Source organism: Oncorhynchus gorbuscha, linkage group LG08 (genome assembly GCF_021184085.1).
Source record: "Oncorhynchus gorbuscha isolate QuinsamMale2020 ecotype Even-year linkage group LG08, OgorEven_v1.0, whole genome shotgun sequence".
In the NCBI taxonomy this organism is placed as follows: domain Eukaryota; kingdom Metazoa; phylum Chordata; class Actinopteri; order Salmoniformes; family Salmonidae; genus Oncorhynchus; species Oncorhynchus gorbuscha.
This window is the reverse complement of record NC_060180.1, coordinates 77,090,014-77,101,758: the sequence shown is the minus strand read 5'-3', so window position 1 is coordinate 77,101,758 and position 11,745 is coordinate 77,090,014. Positions and strand designations below refer to the sequence as shown.

At 43.3% G+C, this 11,745-nt stretch overlaps 1 pseudogene; it reads right to left on the bottom strand.

Annotated features, from left to right (window-relative positions):
• Positions 1-11,745, bottom strand: part of LOC124042199 — a 57,971-nt pseudogene that overhangs the window by 23,231 nt on the left and 22,995 nt on the right.

Genomic DNA, 11,745 nt, shown 5'->3' with positions numbered 1-11,745 from the left:
CACACTGGACAAAACATTAGGAATACCCGAGAGTCCTGAAGTAGACATAGATCATATATAGTTAGTATACACTGTCCTACACATACACACTGGACAAAACATTAGGAACACCCGAGTCCTGAAGTAGACATAGATCATATATAGTTAGTATACACTGTCCTACACATACACACTGGACAAAACATTAGGAACACCCGAGAGTCCTGAAGTAGATATCGATCATATATAGTTAGTATACACTGTCCTACACATACACACTGGACAAAACATTAGGAACACCCGAGAGTCCTGAAGTAGATATCGATCATATATAGTTAGTATACACTGTCCTACACATACACACTGGACAAAACATTAGGAACACCCGAGAGTCCTGAAGTAGACATAGATCATATATAGTTAGTATACACTGTCCTACACATACACACTGGACAAAACATTAGGAACACCCGAGAGTCCTGAAGTAGATATCGATCATATATAGTTAGTATACACTGTCCTACACATACACACTGGACAAAACATTAGGAACACCCGAGAGTCCTGAAGTAGACATAGATCATATATAGTTAGTATACACTGTCCTACACATACACACTGGACAAAACATTAGGAACACCTGCTCTTTCTTTCCACGACATGGCTGACCAGGTGAAACTTCAAATCAGTGTAGACGAAGGGGAGGAGGCACGTAGACGAAGGGGAGGAGGCACGTAGACGAAGGGGAGGAGGCACGTAGACGAAGGGGAGGAGGCACGTAGACGAAGGGGAGGAGGCACGTAGACGAAGGGGAGGAGGCACGTAGACGAAGGGGAGGAGGCACGTAGACGAAGGGGAGGAGGCACGTAGACGAAGGGGAGGAGACATGTTAAAGAATGATCTTTAAACCTTGAGACATGGATTGTATTGTCTGTGTGCCGTTCAGAAGGTGAACAGGCAAGACAAAAGACTGAAGTGCCTTTGAACAGGGACATGGTAGTTGGTGACAGGCGAACCAGTTTGATCGTGTCAAGAATTGTAACACTGCTGGGTTTTTCCACACTCAAGAGCAACAGACAGGCTATAGTTAGTCAACTGACAGTCCAGGACAACATTGGTGCCCAAGGACCCATAAAATACTGTACAACTCGATGAACCTTGACACGAATGGGTGTACGGCGAGCCGACGACCTTAAAGACATCGACTTCTTTCAGCAAAATAAGATAATGTGGTTGCATTGGGCTTAAGAAGGAAAACACTGGACTCTCGAGGAATGGAAATACATCGCCTGTTCTAATAAATCCTGGTTCCTGCTGTTTCACGCGGATGGGAGGACTAGGGCAGGGAGAAAACAACGAGCACCTGCATCCGTAAAGTCAACATTACAGGCTGGTGGTGGGATGGTGTGGGGTGTGTTTTCATGGTACACATTGGGCCCCTTGATAAAAGTGGAGCTACGTTTGAATGCCACAGGATATCTGAACATCATAGCCAATCAGGTGCTTCCCTTCATGACAGCAGTGTATATATTTTTTTCAACAGTAAAATGCCAGATGCCATAAAGCTGGGATTGTCCGGGAATGGTCCCATGAACATAACAGTGAATTCAGCTTGCTGCAGTCTCCTGCCCAACTGAGCATCAGTGCAGATATTACTGGAGGTTTAGAGGAAATGTATAATGAGAGTGATGTAGGTAGAGTGATATAGGTAGAGTGATATAGTGATATAGGTAGAGTGATATAGTGATATAGGTAGAGTGATAGTGATATAGGTAGAGTGATATAGTGATATAGGTAGAGTGATATAGTGATATAGTGATATAGTGATATAGTGATATAGTGATATAGGTAGAGTGATATAGGTAGAGTGATATAGGTAGAGTGATATAGTGATATAGGTAGAGTGATATAGATAGAGTGATATAGTGATATAGGTAGAGTGATATAGATATAGGTAGAGTGATATAGTGATATAGGTAGAGTGATATAGGTAGAGTGATATAGTGATATAGGTAGAGTGATATAGTGATATAGGTAGAGTGATATAGTGATATAGGTAGAGTGATATAGTGATATAGGTAGAGTGATATAGTGATATAGGTAGAGTGATATAGTGATATAGGTAGAGTGATATAGGTAGAGTGATATAGTGATATAGGTAGAGTGATATAGGTAGAGTGATATAGTGATATAGGTAGAGTGATATAGGTAGAGTGATATAGTGATATAGGTAGAGTGATATAGTGATATAGGTAGAGTGATATAGGTAGAGTGATATAGGTAGAGTGATATAGTGATATAGGTAGAGTGATATAGGTAGAGTGATATAGGTAGAGTGATATAGTGATATAGGTAGAGTGATATAGTGATATAGGTAGAGTGATATAGGTAGAGTGATATAGTGATATAGGTAGAGTGATATAGTGATATAGGTAGAGTGATATAGTGATATAGGTAGAGTGATATAGGTAGAGTGATATAGGTAGCGTGATATAGTGATATAGGTAGCGTGATATAGGTACATTTACATTTACATTTAAGTCATTTAGGTAGAGTGATATAGTGATATAGGTAGAGTGATATAGGTAGAGTGATATAGTGATATAGGTAGAGTGATATAGTGATATAGGTAGAGTGATATAGTGATATAGGTAGACTGATATAGTGATATAGTTATAATGATATAATGGTATAGTTCTAATGATATAGTTCTAATGGTATAGTTCTAATGGTATAATGATATAGTTCTAATGGTATAGTTCTAATGGTATAGTTCTAATGGTATAATGATATAGTTCTAATGATATAGTTCTAATGGTATAGTTCTAATGGTATAATGATATAGTTCTAATGATATAGTTCTAATGGTATAGTTACATTTACATTTACATTTAAGTCATTTAGCAGACGCTCTTATCCAGAGCGACTTACAAATTGGTGCATTCACCTTATGACATCCAGTGGGACAGTCACTTAACAATAGTGCATCTAAAACTTAGGGGGGTGGGGTGAGAGGGATTACTTAACCTATCCTAGGTATTCCTTAAAGAGGTGGGGTTTCAGGTGTCTCCGGAAGGTGGTGATTGACTCCGCTGTCCTGGCGTCGTGAGGGAGTTTGTTCCACCATTGGGGGGCCAGGGCAGCGAACAGCTTTGACTGGGCTGAGCGGGAGCTGTACTTCCTCAGTGGTAGGGAGGCGAGCAGGCCAGAGGTGGATGAACGCAGTGCCCTTGTTTGGGTGTAGGGCCTGATCAGAGCCTGGAGGTACTGAGGTGCCGTTCCCCTCACAGCTCCGTAGGCAAGCACCATGGTCTTGTAGCGGATGCGAGCTTCAACTGGAAGCCAGTGGAGAGAACGGAGGAGCGGGGTGACGTGAGAGAACTTGGGAAGGTTGAACACCAGACGGGCTGCGGCGTTCTGGATGAGTTGAAGGGGTTTAATGGCACAGGCAGGGAGCCCAGCCAACAGCGAGTTGCAGTAATCCAGACGGGAGATGACAAGTGCCTGGATTAGGACCTGCGCCGCTTCCTGTGTGAGGCAGGGTCGTACTCTGCGGATGTTGTAGAGCATGAACCTACAGGAACGGGCCACCGCCTTGATGTTAGTTGAGAACGACAGGGTGTTGTCCAGGATCACGCCAAGGTTCTTGGCGCTCTGGGAGGAGGACACAATGGAGTTGTCGACCGTGATGGCGAGATCATGGAACGGGCAGTCCTTCCCCGGGAGGAAGAGCAGCTCCGTCTTGCCGAGGTTCAGCTTGAGGTGGTGATCCGTCATCCACACTGATATGTCTGCCAGACATGCAGAGATGCGATTCGCCACCTGGTCATCAGAAGGGGGAAAGGAGAAGATTAATTGTGTGTCGTCTGCATAGCAATGATAAGAGAGACCATGTGAGGTTATGACAGAGCCAAGTGACTTGGTGTATAGCGAGAATAGGAGAGGGCCAAGAACAGAGCCCTGGGGGACACCAGTGGTGAGAGCGCGTGGTGAGGAGACAGATTCTCGCCACGCCACCTGGTAGGAGCGACCTGTCAGGTAGGACGCAATCCAAGCGTGGGCCGCGCCGGAGATGCCCAACTCGGAGAGGGTGGAGAGGAGGATCTGATGGTTCACAGTATCGAAGGCAGCCGATAGATCTAGAAGGATGAGAGCAGAGGAGAGAGAGTTAGCTTTAGCAGTGCGGAGCGCCTCCGTGATACAGAGGAGAGCAGTCTCAGTTGAATGACTAGTCTTGAAACCTGACTGATTTGGATCAAGAAGGTCATTCAGAGAGAGATAGCGGGAGAGCTGGCCAAGGACGGCACGTTCAAGAGTTTTGGAGAGAAAAGAAAGAAGGGATACTGGTCTGTAATTGTTGACATCGGAGGGATCGAGTGTAGGTTTTTTCAGAAGGGGTGCAACTCTCGCTCTCTTGAAGACGGAAGGGACGTAGCCAACGGTCAGGGATGAGTTGATGAGCGAGGTGAGGTAAGGGAGAAGGTCTCCGGAAATGGTCTGGAGAAGAGAGGAGGGGATAGGGTCAAGCGGGCAGGTTGTTGGGCGGCCGGCCGTCACAAGACGCGAGATTTCATCTGGAGAGAGAGGGGAGAAAGAGGTCAGAGCACAGGGTAGGGCAGTGTGAGCAGAACCAGCGGTGTCGTTTGACTTAGCAAACGAGGATCGGATGTCGTCGACCTTCTTTTCAAAATGGTTGACGAAGTCATCTGCAGAGAGGGAGGATATAGTTCTAATGGTATAATGATATAGTTCTAATGGTATAATGATATAGTTCTAATGATATAGTTCTAATGATATAGTTCTAATGATATAGTTATAATGGTATAGTTCTAATGGTATAATGATATAGTTCTAATGATATAGTTCTAATGGTATAATGATATAGTTCTAATGATATAGTTCTAATGATATAGTTCTAATGATATAGTTCTAATGATATAGTTCTAATGATATAGTTCTAATGATATAGTTCTAATGATATAGTTATAATGGTATAGTTCTAATGGTATAATGATATAGTTCTAATGATATAGTTCTAATGGTATAGTTCTAATGGTATAATGATATAGTTCTAATGATATAGTTCTAATGATATAGTTCTAATGGTATAATGATATAGTTCTAATGGTATAATGATATAGTTCTAATGGTATAATGATATAGTTCTAATGGTATAATGATATAGTTCTAATGATATAGTTCTAATGATATAGTTCTAATGATATAGTTCTAATGATATAGTTCTAATGATATAGTTCTAATGATATAGTTCTAATGGTATAGTTCTAATGGTATAGTTCTAATGGTCTAATGGTATAGTTCTAATGGTCTAATGGTATAGTTCTAATGGTATAGTTCTAATGGTATAGTTCTAATGGTATAGTTCTAATGGTATAGTTCTAATGGTATAGTTCTAATGATATAGTTCTAATGGTATAGTTCTAATGGTATAGTTCTAATGGTATAGTTCTAATGGTCTAATGGTATAGTTCTAATGGTATAGTTCCAATGGTATAGTTCCAATGGTATAGTTCCAATGGTATAGTTCCAATGGTATAGTTCCAATGGTATAGTTCTAATGGTATAGTTCTAATGGTATAGTTCTAATGGTATAGTTACATTTACATTTACATTAGTTCTAATGGTATAGTTCTAATGGTATAGTTCTAATGGTATAGTTCTAATGGTATAGTTCTAATGGTATAGTTCTAATGATATAGTTCTAATGGTATAGTTCTAATGGTATAGTTCTAATGATATAGTTCTAATGATAGCTATAACAGCCTGTCTTGCAGACCAGCGTGACAAATTAATATTCTCTGACTAAAACTGCAGAACAGTGAACTGACACTGTATCGACCACAGAATGGTGTCAACCTTAAGAGAAACGGACTGATGAATCAGTTCAATGCTCGCGATGCTGGGCTGAGGAAAGACAGAGACATGACCTTCACTGGTTCAGTAATAACCCTAGAGAAGAAGAAGAGGAGCCCATCTGTCTGCCTGGTAATGACCTTCACTGGTTCAGTAACAGCCCTAGAGAAGAAGAGGAGCCCATCTGTCGGCCTGGTAATGACCTTTACTGGTTCAGTAATAACCCTAGAGAAGAACAAGAGGAGCCCATCTGTCAGCCTGGTAATGACCTTTACTGGTTCAGTAATAACCCTAGAGAAGAACAAGAGGAGCCCATCTGTCTGCCTGGTAATGACCTTCACTGGTTCAGTAACAGCCCTAGAGAAGAAGAGGAGCCCATCTGTCTGCCTGGTAATGACCTTCACTGGTTCAGTAACAGCCCTAGAGAAGAAGAGGAGCCCATCTGTCTGCCTGGTAATGACCTTTACTGGTTCAGTAATAACCCTAGAGAAGAACAACAAGAGGAGCCCATCTGTCAGCCTGGTAATGACCTTTACTGGTTCAGTAACAGCCCTAGAGAAGAAGAAGAGGAGCCCATCTGTCAGCCTGGTAATGACCTTTACTGGTTCAGTAACAGCCCTAGAGAAGAACAACAAGAGGAGCCCATCTGTCGGCCTGGTAATGACCTTTACTGGTTCAGTAATAACCCTAGAGAAGAAGAAGAGGAGCCCATCTGTCTGCCTGGTAATGACCTTCACTGGTTCAGTAACAGCCCTAGAGAAGAACAACAAGAGGAGCCCATCTGTCAGCCTGGTAATGACCTTTACTGGTTCAGTAACAGCCCTAGAGAAGAAGAAGAGGAGCCCATCTGTCTGCCTGGTAATGACCTTCACTGGTTCAGTAACAGCCCTAGAGAAGAACAACAAGAGGAGCCCATCTGTCAGCCTGGTAATGACCTTTACTGGTTCAGTAATAACCCTAGAGAAGAACAACAAGAGGAGCCCATCTGTCAGCCTGGTAATGACCTTTACTGGTTCAGTAATAACCCTAGAGAAGAAGAAGAGGAGCACATCTGTCGGCCTGGTAATGACCTTTACTGGTTCAGTAACAGCCCTAGAGAAGAACAACAAGAGGAGCCCATCTGTCGGCCTGGTAATGACCTTTACTGGTTCAGTAATAACCCTAGAGAACAACAAGAGGAGCCCATCTGTCAGCCTGGTAATGACCTTCACTGGTTCAGTAATAACCCTAGAGAAGAAGAAGAGGAGCACATCTGTCGGCCTGGTAATGACCTTCACTGGTTCAGTAACAGCCCTAGAGAAGAACAACAAGAGGAGCCCATCTGTCTGCCTGGGAATAGTATCTTTCATACAAACACCCGTTTTACCGTATTATAAATTATATGATTTTTTACCTTTATTTACTAGGCAAGTCAGTTAAGAACAAATTCTTATTTACAATGACGGCCTAGGAACAGTGGGTTAACTGCCTGTTCAGGGGCAGAACGACAGATTTGTACCTTGTCAGGTCGGGGATTTGAACTTGCAACCTTCCGGTTACTAGTCCTTCCGGTTACTAGTCTAACCACTAGGCTACCCTGCCGCCCGATGAGAAGACAACCTACCTGTTGTGAGTATCCTCTGAACATGGGGTTAACAGCCTTGATCCCCTGGAACAGACTGGTAGGGACGACATAGGACAGTCTGAAACACCACAGAAGAAAAGGTTAGGACTGTCTGAAACACCACAGAAGAAAAGGTTAGGACAGTCAAACACCACAGAAGAAAAGGTTAGGACAGTCAAACACCACAGAAGAAAAGGTTAGGACAGTCTGAAACACCACAGAAGAAAAGGTTAGGACTGTCTGAAACACCACAGAAGAAAAGGTTAGGACAGTCAAACACCACAGAAGAAAAGGTTAGGACAGTCTGAAACACCACAGAAGAAGAATAGCATACATTTGCTTTTATTATGAACCTTGACTTAACCAGGAGAACCCACTGAGACCAGGGTATCATTTCCAATGGTGCCCTGACAACAACCGTTCAAGCAATGTGAGAAACTGTTTTGTATTTCTATTTATTATGGATCCCCATTAGTTCCTGCCAAGGCAGCAGCTACTCTTCCTGGGGTTTATTATGGATCCCCATTAGTTCCTGCCAAGGCAGCAGCTACTCTTCCTGGGGTTTATTATGGATCCCCATTAGTTCCTGCCAAGGCAGCAGCTACTCTTCCTGGGGTTTATTATGGATCCCCATTAGTTCCTGTTCCCTGGGGTTTAAGGCAGCAGCTACTCTTCCTGGGGTTTATTATGGATCCCCATTAGTTCCTGCCAAGGCAGCAGCTACTACTCTTCCTGGGGTTTATTATGGATCCCCATTAGTTCCTGCCAAGGCAGCAGCTACTCTTCCTGGGGTTTATTATGGATCCCCATTAGTTCCTGCCAAGGCAGCAGCTACTCTTCCTGGGGTTTATTATGGATCCCCATTAGTTCCTGCCAAGGCAGCAGCTACTCTTCCTGGGGTTTATTATGGATCCCCATTAGTTCCTGCCAAGGCAGCAGCTACTCTTCCTGGGGTTTATTATGGATCCCCATTAGTTCCTGCCAAGGCAGCAGCTACTCTTCCTGGGGTTTATTATGGATCCCCATTAGTTCCTGCCAAGGCAGCAGCTACTCTTCCTGGGGTTTATTATGGATCCCCATTAGTTCCTGCCAAGGCAGCAGCTACTCTTCCTGGGGTTTATTATGGATCCCCATTAGTTCCTGCCAAGGCAGCAGCGACTCTTCCTGGGGTTAATTATTAAATAACTTATTTTCCACCATAATTTGCAAATAAATTAATTTAAAATCCTACAATGTGATTTTCTGGATTTATTTTTTCATTTTGTCCGTCATAGTTGAAGTGTACCTATGATTAAAATTACAGGCCTCTCATCTTTTTAAGTGGGAGAACTTGCACAATTGTACTGTGGAATAGAGTTCCATGTAGTCATGGCTCTATGTAGTACTGTGGAATAGAGTTCTATGTAGTCATGGCTCTATGTAGTACTGTGCACCTCCCATAGTCTGTTCTGGACTTTGGGACTGTGAAGAGACCTCTGGTGGCATGTCTTGTGGGGTATGTATGGGTGTCTGAGCTGTGTGTTAGTAGTTTAAACAGACAGCTCGGTGCATTCCACATGTCAATACTTCTTTCAAAAACCAGTAGTGATGAAGTCACTATCTCCTCTACTTTGAGCCATGAGAGAGATACCTGCAGGTCATTCCAGGATTGCCCTCATTTCTGAGGCTGCAGACCATAACATGTTATAAACTGGCAGGGTAAAACAGCACACCTAGAAAGTAGATACGTGTGTTGAATAAACTGAGAGATGTGTACCTGTTCTTGTGCCAGAGGTCTGACACCAGTTTCTGGTAGCTCTTACTCAGAGCAGGCTTCTTGTCTGTCCTCACCAGACCTCCACACTCCACAAAGAACTGGGTAAGAGGAGGACTGGAGAGAGTGAGACAAACTGGGTTAGAGGAGGACTGGAGAGAGAGAAGAACTGGGTTAGAGGAGGACTGGAGAGAGAGAGAGAAAGGGGAGAGAAAACGAGTGAAAGACTGAGAAAGAGCGAGATTGTCCTCGCACCACATTCTGTAATATGTTATATTCAACAGAATTGTAGCTTGTTCATGAGCAATGGAACACTGAGAAAGGGACCTAGCAATGGAACACTGAGAAAGGGACCTAGCAATGGAACACTGAGAAAGGGACCTAGCAATGGAACACTGAGAAAGGGACCTAGCAATGGAACACTGAGAAAGGGACCTAGCAATGGAACACTGAGAAAGGGACCTAGCAATGGAACACTGAGAAAGGGATCTAGCAATGGAACACTGAGAAAGGGACCTAGCAATGGAACACTGAGAAAGGGACCTAGCAATGGAACACTGAGAAAGGGACCTAGCAATGGAACACTGAGAAAGGGACCTAGCAATGGAACACTGAGAAAGGACCTAGCAATGGAACACTGAGAAAGGGACCTAGCAATGGAACACTGAGAAAGGGACCTAGCAATGGAACACTGAGAAAGGGATCTAGCAATGGAACACTGAGAAAGGGACCTAGCAATGGAACACTGAGAAAGGGATCTAGCAATGGAACACTGAGAAAGGGACCTAGCAATGGAACACTGAGAAAGGGATCTAGTAATATAACAGGTAGAAATGTCCTTGTTTTTGAAAGAAAAGCACATGTTTTTGTCCATTAAAATAACATAACAGTGATCAGAAATACAGTGTAGACATTATTAATGTTGTAAATGACTATTGTAGCTGGAAACTGCTGATTTATAATGGAATATCTACATAGGTGTACAGAGGCCCATTATCAGCAACCATCACTCCTGTGTTCCAATGGCACGTTGTGTTAGCTAATCCAAGTTGATCATTTTAAAAAGGCTAATTGATCATTAGAAAACCCTTTTGCAATTATCTTAGCACAGCTGAAAACTGTTGTCCTGATTAAAGAATCAATAAAACTGGCCTTCTTTAGACTTGTTGAGTATCTGGAGCATCAGCATTTGTGGGTTCGATTACAGGCTCAAAATGGCCAGAAACAAAACTTTCTTCTGAAACTCGTCAGTCTATTCTTGTTCTGAGAAATTAAGGCTATTCCATGTGAGAAATTACCAAGAAACTGAAGATCTCGTACACCGCTGTGTACACCACTACTCCCTTCACAGAACAGAACAAACTGGCTCTAACCAGAATAGAAAGAGTGGGAGGCCCCGGTGCACAACTGAGCAAGAGGACAAGTACATTGTGTGTCTAGTTTGAGAAACAGATGCCTCACAAGTCCTCAACTGGAAGCTTCATTAAATAGTACCCGCAAAACCCCAGTCTCAACGTCAACAGTGAAGAGGTGACTCCGGGATGCTGGCCTTCTTGGCAGAGTTCCTCTGTCCAGTCTCAACGTCAACAGTGAAGAGGTGACTCCGGGATGCTGGCCTTCTTGGCAGAGTTCCTCTGTCCAGTCTCAACGTCAACAGTGAAGAGGCGACTCCGGGATGCCGGCCTTCTAGGCAGATGCTCCAGAGTTTATGAAGTAACTGGTCTCTGTTTGGGTTGCGATTCATGAAGTAACTGGTCTCTGTTTGGGTTGGGATTCATGAAGTAACTGGTCTCTGTTTGGGTTGGGATTCATGAAGTAACTGGTCTCTGTTTGGGTTGGGATTCATGAAGTAACTGGTCTCTGTTAGGTTGGGATTCATGAAGTAACTGGTCTCTGCACCTGCTGCTCATCTGTTGTTATGGTAACACTGATTAGAAGCACCTGATGCTCATCTGTTATGGTAACCCTGATTAGAAGCACCTGCTGCTCATCTGTTGTTATGGTAACCCTGATTAGAAGCACCTGCTGCTCATCTGTTGTTATGGTAACCCTGATTAGAAGCACCTGCTGCTCATCTGTTGTTATGGTAACCCTAATTAGAAGCACCTGCTGCTCATCTGTTGTTATGGTAACACTGATTAGAAGCACCTGCTGCTCATCTGTTATGGTAACCCTGATTAGAAGCACCTGCTGCTCATCTGTAGTCCGTTATAAATTCTGTTTTGAATTCAAGTAAATTGTACCTCCACTCTGAAGGCTGGTTTAGCCGAAACGTCTGTGTACACAATCCCTGATGCAGTAAAACATTGATTAATGAAGTAAGCTTTATTCAACACTCTACGAGTGTGAACCCATTCCACCTCTTTATTTTTGTGTCTCTCCCTCTCCATTTAATGGGCTGGAGGGCCAGAGGTTAGGAAGGTGGTTGACATCACCAGGGCTAGGGTCAGGGTGAAAGGTTAGAGAGGGGTTTGGTATAGGTTCTCACCAGTTAGAGGGGTTTGGTATAGGTTCTCACCAGTTCGAGAGGGGTTTG